The 16,886-nt window shown below is 38.6% G+C and overlaps 1 protein-coding gene across 1 annotated transcript in view; it reads right to left on the bottom strand.

The window, feature by feature from the left end:
- The window catches only part of FAF1 (Fas associated factor 1), a 175,645-nt gene that overhangs the window by 64,262 nt on the left and 94,497 nt on the right, over positions 1 to 16,886 (bottom strand). The window lies entirely within an intron of this gene.

Here is a 16,886-nt window from a genome sequence, read left to right as displayed (position 1 = left end):
GACTGAACTTTGAACCATTACTTGTAGATTTTCTGGATTTAAACCAGAACAAGAACAATATCTTATGCAGTTAAATGAAAAAAAGATTTATTGATTTGTCTCTCTGTTTTAAGAGTTCAGGCTAACTTTTCAAAAAAAATTAAAATACTTTATTAATAAACCTTACTAACCATATTACCGTAATTATTTGATTTGTTTTCATGTTGAGACTATTTTTCTCCCCCATGTAAAAAAAAAATCAGTAAATTATACAGTGAGAGACCTTGATGAAGTATACATAATTCATTTTTCCTTCCTAATTAATACGCAAATGTTAAAGTAAAGATGACAGGTACTGATGCAACTAATATAAAACAGTTAAGTTAACTTGCAAAAACATTTCAATCATCTTGAAAAAAGAGTTCAGTGTCAGAAATAGTAAAAATCAAAATTTCTACTCAGAAAGTCCACTTCATCTCCATCTTGGTCATTATTAATATCAAAGGCACATGCTATGTTTCTCATATGAACTGCAACACACATGAACCCAACAATGCTAGTGAACTTATGGTCAGCATAGAAAGGATATTCATGCCAACAGAAACAGCACTTCTTTCCTACTGCTGTATGCCTAAATCTAAACTTTTTAAAATTAGTGAGAGAAGAAATGAAGACAGTAATGGAGAAAAGCTAGCACCATTTGAAAGTCAAAACGATTAGATGCCTGCAAACCCAAAAGAAGAGTCTTTGGAGATGCTATTGCACATATGGTTCAAAAACGTACTGATGGTTATGAATAAAACCAAGAATTGTCCACTATTTTATTATCAGAAAAATCCCACGGAAGACGGGGAGAACGTTGGGATCCGTGAAGTACAGCCAGAGCTTTAATAAGCTAAACTATAGAGTACTCATTGAGCTGGGAAATTTGACAAGATTCTTCTTTTTGAAGGCAGCCATAAAGCTACTCGGTTTCATTGCATGAGTCCATCATCTAGCTAATAGCCAAAGCAGCACTCACGCTTAGGATATTAACAAATAACACTCGAGACAAAACAAAAATGCAGCCCAGTATCTTCTATGCCAATCAAGGGAACTTCAAATATCATTCCAAAAAGTTGCACAAATTCTTCTGTGCTATTCTTTGCCATTTCGAGCATCCTTCACGCATTTCTTTATACAGCTGCAGCGCACACATGGCCTACTGCCCTCTTCTGGAAAGCACATCAGCCCTGGCCACGTGAAGCTGATGATCATAAAACAGAATCTTCTGCAGCACCTAAGCCCTATTTTGATAAGACGTGGTGTCAAAGCTACAATATGAATAGATCTTAAATTAACGTAGTTGGTTCGTTTTGGCAACAAATTCAGTTTTTGCAGAATCTGAACCTGACAAAAAATATTTGATTCTGTACAAATCTTACTGACTTGTAGAAAGACAGTTCTGGCTGTATGTTCAAAATGTTGTTTCTAGTAAATGGTTCCTTCAGAAACATCTAGAGGACAAAAAACATTTTCTAGATTCTATAGAAACCATGACTATTTTTTCTTGGGCACAAAATGAGACACTTAAATTATACATTTCACAAACACAGCATCCTCCTAATTAGACTGAAAAAATGGTAAGCCAAATCAAATTTAAATCATCCTTAATCAAAACCCAAGAATAAATCATAAGCCTGAAATTTCATGTACTGCCATGAGCACTGGAAATACCCCATTTCTTTTTATACATAATTTGGAATGACTTTACCGCTTGCCTGCTAAAACTCCCAAAGATTTAATTTGCTGCAGGTCAAAGCGAGCTGATTAAGCAGCTAGTTACCAAACGAACATTAACCTGTCTGAACTAGCCCACTGTCACATTCTCATAGTAAGGTTAAACAGAAGTTTAGCTGCATGAAAAACATAGCTATCATCTTAAAGGAAGTGAGTAATACTATTCTGGAACAAATGAAATATTAAAGATGACATACAGGTCAAGTGCAATTACCTAGGACACTCTCATGACAAGAGCGTAAACTGTATTCTCTGTAATAATCCACCAGTTTAATTAATACTTTTATTATCTTTTAATAACAAACAAAACCCGAGTATAATAAAACATGAAACTCTGCCCGAGTTACACACACACACTATAAACTACAGGTAAAACAGATACACACACACAAACTGCAGTTCAGGACACATCTCTTCTAGAGGTCCCTACTTAACAGCATCAAATACGCTGGCTGATATCCAGAAAAGCTCCTGATCTCTTTTGCAAGTCCACTAAAGAAAGAGTCCTAAGACGAAACCGTTACTGTACTACTTCATCGCTTGGCCCAGTAGCAGGGTGCTGCAATCCTAACGTGCAGCCCCAAATTATGGTGGCCAAGGGTCTCTCAGAGATGAGCCAACAGCAGYAAGAGTTCAACACCAGAACCCGTTTCATCCTGCTCCCCGGGCAGCTCGTATGCTTTTCTTCGTGAACATTTGTGTGAGAAATCACCCTCTGCTTCAGCTTTTTTGAGAAGCCTTTGCTAAGTAAAGGTTAGCACAAAGAGGCACAAACGCGGTTAGCCCTGCGTTTCGTTTTGGAAGTAATCTATGGGCATGTGCATGGCTCTAGAATTAAGTCATTTTAATTCCGGGATAAAGCAGACGGTCCTTTTCTCTCAAGAGAGAAACTCTTGAGCCAGAAAGTTTAACCTTTATTTTGGAAATTATGAAAACATATCAATACCAAGCAAAAGACTACTTTTGAGGCAATTCAGTCAAGTGCTACGGGCAGCAGACCTCACGACGGCAGACCCATGTTGAAGCCGGGCCAATGCAGTGACGGGAGCACCAGCTGCAGTGTCGCCGCAGCAAGACCCGTTTAGATATCAGACTGCTCTTCGAGTATTGGTTTTTTTCTTTCTAAATACTGCACACACTTACTCCCAAACAGAATTGTAGTACATTAAACATAGGAATCACTGTCACAGCTATCTTCCTTCCCATGTTAATGGGCATAATCTTTTTACCAATCCCAAAATGGGAGATGTTGGTTTGTAGCCCGAGTACTGGATTACCCAAATTGCCAGCTCATGAACCTGTATGACTGTTTGTGGAAAAACTCAAAAGTCACTAACTTTTCAGAGTATTTTCTTTTGCCCCATGAGAATCACCCTTGCCTGCTTTCTAACACATACTCCATGATGTGAACAGGTGGAATCAAAACTTGCAGATACGCACRTGGTGAGCTTTTTAAGCATACAAAGTGCATAATTTAGTCTTCTGGTTGTTATAATCTAAGGAGTTAAAAACACTCAGATTCCCTAATCCTAAATCTTTCAGGCTGGCGTCTCTAATTTCCGTTCGTTAAAACTCCCATAAGGAGCCCAAGACGACGTGGCGCTCCACCCAGCTCAGCGCCTTTCCCATCTGTCTGTCTGTAAGGCAATATCTTCAGAGCACCACCTCCAGCCAGTTCCAGAATTACACCTCATGTGCGGGGCATCGATACTGATTTTGGTGCGAACTGGAAATGCCTGTTTCCCCCTTGTTAAGCAAGATGAGAATGAAGGCCACAGAGTATCTGCTGGGGAGGCAGATAAATCTGCTGTTAGCCCAGATCATAACATGGACTTCTGGCTGGAGAAAGGACCCACACAAGTAACTGTAGCAGTTCTCTGTTATCCCAGGAGCCATTTGAGATTGAGGGAGGGGGGGGTTGTTTTTTTTTTTTTAATGTCTTCACTGTTATCATTGTACAACCAGTACTGCATTGTACAAACAGAACTGCTTAATAAGTAAAAGAAAATTAGCTCCAGAAAAATATGCCAAAAAACATTATTACTCACTCGGTGAAGTCCAATTTCTATAGTGATTATACAAGTATCTTGAAACTCAAAAATATTTCTTTTGCTCTGGAAACATTGGCTGTATGTGAATAATATTCAGAGTATTATTAAAAGCGCTTAAGTCATTGTGAGTAAAAAAGAATTAATTAATTAATTAAGATTAGGAGTTCACGCTAAGTTTGAATAGTCCGGATCCTTGAAACTGAGCTGTTGTAACAAGTAGAATTTATCATAGCTACAAACTTCTAACCACCTTCAATAATAAGTATTATTCCAGCACATGCTAGCTCTGAAAACAGGCATTTATAAACACTATTTAGCGCTTTGACCATAACTAGCTTGTCAATACTAGCTAGCTGTGCTGCCATGTTAGGAAAAAAAAAAAGTAAGCAAATATGGAAATGGTATCCCAAAACAATATTTATAAATCAGGAGGTCATCAGCTGAACAAGACTCTTTTTAGAAGTCTCATATCAGGCTGCAGGACATGTGTGGAGCTTTAATAACAAGCATACATCACATGAGAAGCTCTTCATCAGAAAAGAAAGCACCACTGCCTACAGACTGAAACCTAATCCCGATTCAAACACTCCGTATGACAGCCCTTTCACTGTGCTGACAACGTGAGTTACTTAGTTTTTTAATATAATGGTTTATTCACCTGTGCACAGCTAATGTATAAGAAACAAACATGACATAGTACTTTCCATAACCCACCATGGTAGGTTATTCAAAATAATCAGACAGAGGTGCTCGTAGCAAAACACTCAATGACTGGCAGGTATCTCCATTACGAAAATTTCACTTCCATAATGATTTGGACTTTCTTCTTGTTGCAGTAATTACTGTGATTCTGTTTCCCCCTCCTTAGGTAACAGCAGGATTAAGGATAGAGGGGTAAGTGAAGGAGCTTTGTAAAGCATTTCATTAATCGTATTAAACTTACTATCCTGTGATCTGGCATGTTTTCTTAACAGTATAAGCCAGAGTATGATAAATGTCAGTGACACTACAGATGTAGGCATGCATGCCTTTTCTTGAAGCTAGGAGAAACGCTTGGCCTTTTTTGAAGACTACTGCACGAACGAAAAGTGTGAGAAAGATCATACTTGTCCCAGTTACTCTGTTATACTCTGTATGCGTACTGTACTAGTAGCTGAGTTTGGATACTAAGCAACGTACACTAGAAATCAAACCCTTTCATCTGTACCAAGACTAGTCAATTAATAAACAAGATTAAACAATTCATCAGTTTTCTAGATTTTCTCGGCTGAATAGCATGGCTCCTGCAAGGAAGTCTTTCCATATCTCCAGGTTCAGTTCATTCTCTGTCCTTTCAATCAGGGTATGTAAAATTGTAATACGTGAGAAACTCTCTTGCTTCTTGGTCTAGACAGACTTCAGTTTAGATGTCTGCAAGGCATATTCATCATTGCTTATCCCTTCCTCTTGATGGACAGATCTCAGAAGAATTTAAACAAGTTCTTTTCTCCTAGCCTAACAAGATGCCACCTCTTTCTCCTCACTAGATGAGCTAGGTTCCCTGTTTAAAAAGATTACTATTCTAACTATGCAGAATGGGAAATTAGAGAGAAATATTTTTCCAGCAGGGCTAGGTCAAGGCACAGACYGAGGCCTCAGACCTCAGGTCTTTAAGTCAGGTCTTTAAATTACAGTCTGAGGGTGAACTAGGGAATTACAGATCAATTCCACCTACCTTTACTCTCCAGAAAGACACAGGAAAAGATTATCAAACAATCTATTTAAAACACATAGAAAATAAGTCATGCTGCTTGCTGCTCACTACACATTGGTGGTTGCTCACCATCGGAGCAAGGTGACATGCAGTCACATCACAGTGCGAATAGCGGAGGTCCAGCTCAGCCCTCGAGCTCTGGACTGGTGAGGATATCTGACCCTGCTGCTCCAAGCTCACTAGCATTCTCATTTTCCTTTTGTAACCTACCTTTTCTGAGATTAAAGAAAGTGAGAATTTGAAGTACAACCAGCATACAGCAAGCTAATATTAGTGTGGTGAAAGGGAGATAACGGTTAACATGGCATATGGGAAAATCAATGGGTAAAAGGGACAGGAGACAGAGCGAGTGAATGATGGTTGGGGAAGTCGTGCTTCCAGGCTTGACATTTAAGAGTTGGCAGTTTTCCAACCCACAAACAGTTCAAGAAAAAAAATGGTTTCTAAATGCACCCAGCACAGCACTTGAATATGAATACTGAAGGGAGGGGAAATAAGATTGTTACAATCCCTTTGCAGTTTTGGGGGATTCGCCATTCAGTATCAGATGGCTCCTTGCTCTTTCTGGATGGAGTCCCAAAAGCCAAAAGAAGCCAATCCGCTCAGAGAGGCGGTGGTGGGCTCACAAGCAGCTCAAGCTACCTCTGATGGCACGCAGAGGCCCATGGTTTCAAGGAAGATACTGCTATGACATGAGAGGTCCTTCACATCAGCTTGTTCTTACCATGGCTCCAGTTTTCAGCGTTTAACCAAGCATTAGTAACAACGTGTGGGCAGCCCGGTGTGCTCAACCAAACCCTCACTAAATTCCTTGGGAACAAATAGGTGTTCAGCACTTTTCAAAACCCATCATTTAACACAGTCTAATTACRGATTAAAAAAAAATAAAAAAATCTATCTTGTTTTCAGTACATAATCTTACAAAGTCAAAGGGATATATGATTTGAGAATTCATGCATGTCCATGTCTAAAAACAATGTTTTAAACTTTGATGGATTAAAGAATTTCTGCCAATTAAAGTTTATCGTTTGCTTTGCTCTTTTCTCAAAGCTAATAAATACTTTCTTTAGTAACAGATTGTAAAATTACTTCTTCTTTTCATACCGAAACACACTGTACATAGAATACAAGTGTTTTCATAGCAACAATGAGCAAGCATCCCACTGTAAAATGAGGTTACATTAAAGTTAACAGAAGTCTATCAAATGAATAATTTGAAATCCACAAAAACATGGGAGTTTGTACCCTGGGATTAGAAAAATTTACTATACAGAACTGAACAGTTCTCTTCAGACTACGCTGGTCAATAAGAGATTGCTATTGAAGTATAGTACAGAATTAAAAATATATATATCAACCAATTAAAGCCTGTCTACAGCATCAACCCTTATCCCTCCTTGAACAACAATAAGTGGATGTAATTCCAGGTTAACCACTTTGTCTTTTGACATCAAATAGCATTAGCTGGAAAAAAAACAGCCAAGTATGCTATAGGTTTGCTTTTATTAAAGTTACTGCACAAATATAAAAACAAACAGAAGCGTTTAAAAAAAATCTGACAGCCCTTGAAATCAACTTCCTCTGGAAAATAACTTCATTTTTATTATGCGTCTTCAATACCACAGCAAAGCCTTGACAGGTATTCAACGTTTCATTTTAAACACTAACTGGATGAAAAAAAATCGGTAGGGTGGAGTGTGTTCAGGTTATAAATCAGCAGTGCTTATTTTAACTCCTCACAAAGTGTTGTTGAGATAATTACTGCTGACAGCTTTATTCAAGGTTCATTTCACTTCTTCTACTATTTTTCTCCTGTTAGAAGTTCAGCAGGGCCCATGGGAAGATCCACCCCTCACACCTGTTAGGCTTCTTCGTGTTACTAGGGCCAGTTTGGACATGTCACTTCAAATTAGCATTGTACCGGCACGCTGTGACAATTACTTATCGCAGGTTTCACTTTTTTTTTTTTAAAGTTTCTAATCCAGCCACAAGAACAGTGTCAGAGTACGTAATTTAAACCTGTCAACGCAGGTTGTAGGAAATTCATTCCAAGGATTTTAGTGATGTTCCCATGGTAGAGCTTTTAACTCTAGTGAAGATTAAAATAACGAAGGAATGCTATATAGTTAAAAGATAGATTCCAAAAGATCTAAACGGAAAACGGTATCTCAAATATTAACAAATTCAAAACATTCGATAAATTCCCTAGATTAGGATTGAGAGACGCTTGCCTCAACTTGCCAAAATTCTTCTGAAGCTTTTTCCAAARGGATGCATATCAAAGGTACCTATCTTATCCCTCCTTGCCCATTCCAAAGGCAAAACCGTGGGAGTTTAACAGAAGTGCTGAAGGCAGCAGCCCAGAGAAGATGCTCTGGACGCTGCTTGTGGGCAGCATGTAACCCATGGCACAGCAAACGGCATTTTTTTCTTTCAAGACAGACACCAAGATGAGGGATGGTGGAGCCACATCAACAAGCAGGGTAAAACAAACTTCACGAAACACTATCAAGAGTTTCTGGAGAGACTTAGAGCAAAATCCTGCCCGTTCCTCCCCAGGCACCCAGCTCTGGCACGCTGGGTGAACACGCACTCCAAATTTTGCTAAGGTTACTGTTAATCACCAGTCATGTTACTGTCAAGTCTATCACTCTCATTTGACAGCCAAATGAAAGAGAAAATGGTCCCTCATTTTGATTATTTATCTGATTTGATTAAGCCTAGCTAGGCAAGTTTAGGAATTAAAGCAGAAGAACAGACACAGTAGTACTTAATGTTGCTTTAAGCCTCAGATATACTTAAAAGAAACAACAGGGAAATAATATCTACTCGTACAACAGATTCTAATAAGAAAGTAATATATTTGAGAAATTGAAACAAATACCCACGATCACTTACAGAGCTTATTCTTGTTAGACAAAACCTGTAAATATTAAAAAGGATGAAAAATCTGCCAAGCCATTCGCAGCTACTTGAAACTCAGGGTAACAGAATTAAATAAACGCTGAAAGACCTGGAACACAGTTAAGTATGGACCATGGGGCTAATTGTGGATCTCAAGTTAATTACTTTCCACTGATACGTTTTCTCAATGGTCTTTTACATCAGTTTTTTCTTCCCTCGGTCTGAACCCCAAGGCAATTCAGAGCGCTAGCCTCCAAACTCTGGGTGATTCATTGTGTACTTCTGCCTTAGGATTTTTCGTTCACGCAGAGAAAGCCAGGCTTTCACATCAAGTTGATGTTAATGTGCACTGACAAAGCAACAGTAAAGGAGCTTCATGTTTGTCACAACGTGCACTCCTTAATTTAGTAATTGCTTTATACTGATATGCAAATAATGACACATTTCCCAAATTTCCAGTTCCTCGGCTATGCTTTCACTAATTACTCAGCGATTAAAACTTACTCATGTAAATTGGTTAAGTGAATTTATTAATAAGTACACCTGTGTGAATGAACGTTGATCTACAAAATATACACGCCCAGGACAGATCATAACTCACTGTGTGCTCCTGAATGTCTCAGRAACTGAAAATAAATATTCTTTCACCAAAACAAGATCAAAGATTAATACAGTATTACTCATAGCTAAACTGGGATTCCCAAACCTTTTCCGAGTGTGGACCAAACAAGAGTATGACTGCCTTCGGGTGACAAAGAATACCAGGAGTCAAAGCACACATGCCCATTTCGAGTCGCTAAATGAGAGTAGGACTGAGCCAAGCAAAAGAAAAGGTCTATAGGAAAAATGCCGAGAATCACTCTAGTACCTGGAAACGTGGGAAAGCATCAGCATCCACTGATCCATCACCTCTCTGAGGACCATCACCACACACTCTTCAGTCCCATTATGGTATTTTATGATGCTGCTTACTCTTACTTTGGATAATCTACTGGTGACCGTGCAAAATTCAGCTACACTTACTTGACGTGGATGTGGCATCATGTTCTCATAACAGCTGCAAAAAATACTAAACAGGGTAAGTTTGTCTTTCTATGTCTTCTTCCCTCAAAATTCTTCACAGCTTAAATGCTGAAAAACAATCAAGGTAATAAAATTGTCCTGTTTCACTTGCTGGCTTCTGTGCTGGAACAAGTGTCTGTTAGGTTTCTGATATTTTCTTTAACTAAATAGGTAATCACCATGGAAAAGAGTATAATAATACTGTTCTTGCTAGGTTGATCACAAATTGCCCCACTGTTTTTTACTATTCAGAAGAGACGCAAAATTGTTAAACAGATTTTTAAGGTAAAGAACAACCGCAAAATGAAATAACAAGCAACAGTATAAAACAACAATCAATTTGATTCACCCTAACCACAACTGAGCACAGATATTCAAGGATACATCTTGGGAACTGTTTTGCATTCACAAAGAGTATCAGCCAACCACTTGGCACATTTCTGGACTGTGGTGGGATGCCATTTACTTCACAGCATCATACGATGCTTTGGATGGCACACAGACGAGCGTCTGGATATGTTTCCAGCACTATATAATTCCTTGGCAGAGTTCAAGCAGTTGTGCTAGCAACACCACTTCCAACAAATGGTGCAAACACTGATAGGCTTGTTGTGCGGCCTCTTCCTCCCGGCTTTCACTGTCCAAGGAATCAGATTTTTGCAGTGTTAGCCTTTTGAGAACATGGTGTTACTGACTTCTAAAATGACCTTCTGAAAAGGATGTCTGTTTCTTATTTTCCATGCTTCCTTTACCTGGAATATACRAAAAGGCCTTTAATTCCCTGCACCAGCAGGATTAAAGGCACTGCACGTATATCCTCCTCAATTAAAGTAAAAAGGTCAAAACTAGAAATGTTAGTATATTAAATAACCACATATGCTTTTAGTATCCATAAATGGTAAGTTGTTGTGTTAGGGCACATGCATTAATTTTATTCATTTACTAAGGCTATGTATTGAATGCACTTCATTGCTGTATAATTGTTACAAGTGAGCCAAGCAAAATATTAAGAACATAAATAATTAAATAAAAATTAAGTATTTATAAAGTGCCGTTCTGTTCAGAGGCCTCAAAGAACTTGATAAATATGAACCCTTCCCAACATTTTAGGTTGGATTTTCTCAGTCATCTGAACAATTTCTAAAAAAATCCAGCAGAAGCCATGTAGCTACTTTTCTTTTTATCAAAGTTTAGTATTAAATCCCAGGTCTCCTCTTAGAAATGAGAAGACTGAGTTGCTTAAGTGCACTGTTTTATCAAATGTCATAAGGAAAGTCTGCCAAGCTGCAAATCTGTCTGAGTTTTGACCACCGGGCAGTACCTACATTTAAAAAAGGAATTCAGTCCAATGATTGCTATTGAAAACTGAGTTCTTCTTGTATTTGGTAGAGGAATTTATCTGTCTAAAATAGATTTATCATCCAACATTTCTTAGTTCTACATTTTATCACTAGTCTATTGGACTTGAAAAAAATCCCAAGAGAGGACCAGACTAGCTCCATTCTATGCATTTAAAAAAGTTTATCAATTTAATATTATTTAAATAACACTTTTGTTAGAAGAAGCATTCAAGAATATCGCATTAGGCTCTGTGCACAGTTAGAACAAAATCCAAGTATAGTTCTAGCAGTAGCAAACATACTCTCACTCACATATAAAACAATAAAAATGATGCTGTAATTTTACACAGCTTTCATTTGCTACTACATGGCAAGTTCACTTACCATACATTTACTCAAAATGAAACTCTGTTCACAGAGTCCCAAACACCTTCAATCTATTGCAATGGATTTTCATACACCTTCTAGTGAAGCTTTGGTCTGCTTATATAGTGGAGTTTCATTACAAAAGAAATAAGCACCACTGTGATAATCCTCCAGGAATAATGTAATTACCACTTATCAAACAGGTGTTTGCTGTATTCCAAGGAGATTATCACTTCCTATTCTGCTCTCTGAGAGCAGAGAATAAAAGAAGCTGCTACTATTAAATGACTGAGGAGAAAAGGAGTCTTTGATAATAGCTCTTGCTAGCTTCTCTCAGCAGGACACGACGCAAATGTAGTCTTTCTATAACTTCTCGCCACTGAAATGAATACTCTAGTCTCCTCCGTAAGGTAAGTTAGAGCACTTAAACAAGGCCATTCCTGTTAACTGAATCTAGAGGAGTGTCTCTCTCTCGCTCTTCCTTGACTACTACAAGAACGTCAGCTTCTATCTTGTGCCAAAATGTAGCCTTTGTGAGTACTCCTGGAAGAGGAACTCAGCCTGCTCAAGCAGAAAGAAGCTGCAGAGCAGCTTGGCCAAACATCATTCAGAGACGTTTCTGTGACAATGCAGTGTTTGATGATGGTACCAAGGGAGCTCTAAGATGAAGCTCTTAAAGTGTCAAGAATGGAAGCTTTTTAGCAGAGTATGGTTGTAGGTTAAACTCTGGTGGAGTGTAAACTGGTCCAAGGCAATTTTGTGGCACATTTTCATCAAATTCATTATCCAGATGGACTGAAAGTAAAGGGGACTAAAYCACCTCTGTTATCAACATGCACAAGTAGGGGCAATGCAAAGTAGTCCTCTGGATATGTCCTCCTGGCCAGGCCTTTCAGATACTWACAATGTGGAGGGAAGTCTGGAACTAGAACAAGGAGCCTTTGAGAAAAAGAAACAAATGTACTTAAGTTAAAATTCTGAAATTACCTTAACAAAGCCTTTTGAAAGATTCTGACAGTTTAATGTCAGCCATAAAGGTGAAAAGCTCTCCAACTGTGTTAGAAGCAATGGTTACTAGAAAACATGACAAGCAACAAGCCTAGTATCAAACAAATAGTATTTCAAAAGATGACCTGTATCCGATGAGAGAACCAGCACTAAAATCTATTAATAAATAAGGTCACTGATTGACTAAAAGCTTCTGACCAAACGATATCATGAAGCAAAAATGGTTCAACATCTCCACGTCCCAGATCCTGGAAAACGTGCAGGTCTCTTCTCTTGCTGAGGGTGACCATGACCAAACCATTTACTGACAGAGATAGAGTATCTTAAACAATTTTGTGACTGATGTAAAATATTATGGTGGCATTAGCATTTTTTGTCAGCAAATGAATGTGTTTGCTCTGCACAGTGGGAGAAATGCCTCACACATTTTGTATTGTCTTGAGCTGCAGGAGATTGACATATGGACATACTTCTTGAAGGCACTCAAATACCCTAAGCTGTTAGGTCATCAGAACAAGCCCAGCAAAGAGGACTTAAACTCTTTTAGATATGTCAAGAGGGTCTGTTGCCATTGCCAAGGCAACAACGCATGCCAGCCTGTTGAGTGGGAGATATCTCAGGGTGCATATCTTTGAAAACAATGCCAAAAACACTCTCCTGTGATAACTGGGTTACAGAGCGATGTAGGTGCATGACATGAGTTGCTATTACTACGACGCAAAACATGCAATTCGTTTGGAGGAAAGCCCAGGGTAACAGCTGAGCATCAAGCATAAAGGAGCAGTTAGGAAGGTAGATAGCCTACATATCTGCAGAAGGAAACAAGAGATTACTTCACAGTTAGCTAGTGATGACCATCTGTAGGTGCTTCAGAGGAAGTGAGATACTGGTGGTCCTGCAAGAACTGTCTCTAGTGAAGACAGTGAAGACCACTACTACCTCTGCAATAATTCCCAGGAAGAAAAGTGGCTCATATTGCTACCTCTGTTGGGACATAAAAAAACCTCTCTGATGTAGTTATTCTCATGTGTCTGGATGGAATCTAGGTGGAATCATGACACCAGCACATCATGTCAAAGTGTACTTAAGAGATCTGGATTGCCTAGATTTATCCTACCAATATGGTATTCTCTTTTACATATAGTCATTTCCATGTTTCTATGTTTTGATTTGCAGATTCTGTCTATACGAAGACTTCAGCAGAAACTGGAAGCAATGTTGAAATGATAACTTGAAGCAGAAGTCTGAGTCGGTCCTTGTTTACTAATTTTAAGCTCAACTCCTTTTAATGAGTTTTATGAACATGTAATTTTTATTAAAAATAACTATCAGGTCTACGGGGCATAGTTTCAAAGCAGGGGCAGCTAAAAGCATYGTCTCAATAGAGCAAGCAGATTGTCAGCCTCTTGCAAAAGAAGAAAATAGTAAAAGATTACAAATAATTATGCCTATGGCACAGCTGGTGTGCCTTATGCTTTAAAATACCAATGTCAATAAAACTTATTCTTGAATGGGTGAAATTACTGGAAACCTCAAAATTGCTACCAGTCTTTGCTACAGGACTAAGGTTGATTACAACAGGTTATGCTGAAATGAGGTCAAATTCTCTCTCAGTAGAAGCTGATGCAATTTTAGTTGATGGTGCTTGTCTTACACCAGCAAAGAATTTGTTTTTTCAAGTCCTTATTTTGAAAGATCATACTGTATGTGGCAAATTTATTACAATTCATATTTCTGAGATAAAATGTCAGTTATTAACACTGCACAATTACTCTATAGAATTTAAGAGAGAAGCGGCACTTGAAACTGATACTTGGCACTTTAAACTGCACATGGAATGAAAGTAAGCAGCCTGCAGCTAGCATGGAGGAGTGCACAACTTTCCTTAATATCCCTCAACAGAAGCCATGAGACCAAATACCAAATCAAAACATAATGTGGTATTGTAAAGTAAACAAATACAAAATTATAGTATGAATATTTCTCAGACAATAAATGTTACTCAGCCCCTTAAATATAAACATTATAATGAATGCAAATTTTATAAACTGTAGTGAAGACAACTGAAAATTTAAAGACCTGGTAGAAAAGTGACCCTTATTCTACGGAAAATAAGATTTAGAATTTAGGAAAGAGAATGTAGAGAATAAACTAGTATGTTACCTATCAGAAACAGTTTATTGGACTAGATACTCAGAGTTTATATCTGGAGATGGAATATCTCTCAGCAGCGAGATTCTTCAAAGCATCCAGAAAACAGCCATGAGCAGTGGCAACTGGCTTCCCCGATCTCCACGCTTACAGAAAGCTGCATATATGATCTCCAGGTTATCCAGGGCCCTCTCCAGCAGAGTTTTGAATATTCCCTGCAAGGGAGATACCACCACTTTCCTGGGCAACCTACTCCAACATTCAGTTGTTCTCACAGCAAAGAACTTTTTTCTTGTATCCAAACAGAATTTCCCCTGAAGCAACTTGTGCCCGTTGCTTCTTGTCACCGTGCATCCTTTTGGAAGAGAGCGCCTCCATCTTCTTTGAAACTACCTTGTATGTGTTGGAAGACTATGATTAGATCCCTTGAGTTTTCTCTTCTTTAAGCTGAACAAACCAAAGTCCTTCAAACTTTCTGCATTTGTCAAATTCTCCAACCCTCTAATCATCCTCCTGGTCCTCTGCTGGATCCTCTCCAGTTTTTCAATGTCTCTCATGAACTGGGGGGAACAAAACTGGACACAGTATTCCCAGTGCGGCCTAATAAATGCTGAGCAGAGTGGAATAATCACATCCCTTGACAAGTTTGCTATACTATTGCTGACGCAGCTCAGGACACAGTTTGTCTTCACCCCTGCAAGGGCTTGCTGCTCCCTCGTGTCCACTTGCTGTCTACCAGGATCCCTAGGTCCTCTTCAGCAGAGCTACACCCCAGTCTGTCAGACCCACAGCCTGTACTGCTCCTGGGGACTGTTCTGCCCGAGTGCAGGACTTCACATTTATCCTTATTCAACTTTGATCTTTTTGACTGTGTGAAGTTTAACCTTCTTCAAAGCCAAACCCAAACAAAAATAACCTTGTAGATTTGAGAGATCCATCTGCTCCAGGTTACATTTTCAGTAACAAAACAGTAATGAACTGTTTGAGTTAAGACTTGCAAACCACCTTGGAGAAATTGAGGATACAGCTATTCATCAATTAGTCCCCATGAAGTTACCCAAAAGACCTAAAAATCTGTATACTACTCATTTTCAGGGAGGTAAGAAAATATTTTGGGTATGTCTACCTGAATAATGCCATAGGAGGTAGATACCTAAACTAGCTCTGAACAAAAGTATCTCAGKATCAGAAACAGTATAGGTATTTGAGAGAAACACCCTTTACAGGGGAAAGCCATGCTGAGGAGAGGGATATATTTGCAAACGTAGAAGCTTGTTCTAGTCCTGCTTTCTGGTCACACTACACTGGGCTATACAGATGCAACACTTTGAATTGTTATGTTTGGTGGAGAGTACAACCTTACATTTGAGTTGATAGGCTCAAAGCAGGAGTCAAAGTTTCAGTCATCCTAAATTCCTGCCCCAAAGAGACTGATTGACCTGAATTAAAAAAGAAAAAGAGTAGAAGAAAAAAGAAAAAAAACATTCCACAGAGTACATGGGGAAAAAAAACACTAAAAGACAGACATGAACCAGAAAAATCTGACTTCAGCACCACTCTAATAGTATTCCAATCATATGCTCAGCAAAAAATTGAGATTACAAGAAACTAAGGAGAATAAAATAATTCAGCACATAAAAATTGTTCTAGAAGTTCCTCTTCTGGAAAAAAAGTGTGTATTTTAAAGAATTATAATACCACTTTGCTGTAGATTTCAGAGCATTAATGAACCTTGTTTAACAGGTACCAACGTGTAAGCCAGCAGCTGAAATGAGCCACGACCATAAAAGAATGTGACTCAGAACAACATTATTTTAAAACAGACTGTTCAAAGAGACTAGATGGATGGACAATGGCTCTTCTGGGTAGAAGAAAAATATCACCATTTTTTAAACAACAGCTGGCTGTAAGAATAATATAATGTTTTATTTCAGCTCACTATGGACCACAGAAATGGGGGGGGGGGGGAAAAATCAATGAAAAGGAATCAATGAGGAACATGTAAACTATTCTTTAATACTTAAGCATATTAGTGGGAATCTTTGAAAGCAAAACAACCTACTTAGGACTATGCTCATTACTTTCAACAGACAATCATGCTTTTTCCTCCTGTCTAATATTCAAATACAGCCATCCCTCACTGGCAGATGGAGGCCAAAAGAAGGCTCAGACGAACTATGCAGCTTGGTTATTCTGAAGTACCTAAGGACCATGAACCCGAAGAGCTTTTTAAGGCCTACATAATAAATGTATTTCATTGACTATGAAATTCTGATTGTTGGGGCTTCTCAAATTAAGCCTAAATAGATTGTCTAAGGAGATAAGGGAATTGTCACCATCGCTGGTCCTGAAGAACTGGTATGAAAATCACCTGTCTGGAATGACGCAGGTAGTTAACCCATGGGATGACACCCTACGGATCTCCCCACAGCACTATTTCCTACAATTCTGCTAATGTCCTGTTTCTTTTAATAGAGTCGGCTCTTAAAAAAA

Source organism: Apteryx rowi, unplaced genomic scaffold (assembly GCF_003343035.1).
Source record: "Apteryx rowi isolate R43461 unplaced genomic scaffold, aptRow1 scaffold_7, whole genome shotgun sequence".
Taxonomy (NCBI): Eukaryota; Metazoa; Chordata; class Aves; order Apterygiformes; family Apterygidae; genus Apteryx; species Apteryx rowi.
This window is presented reverse-complemented; position numbering and strand designations above follow the sequence as displayed.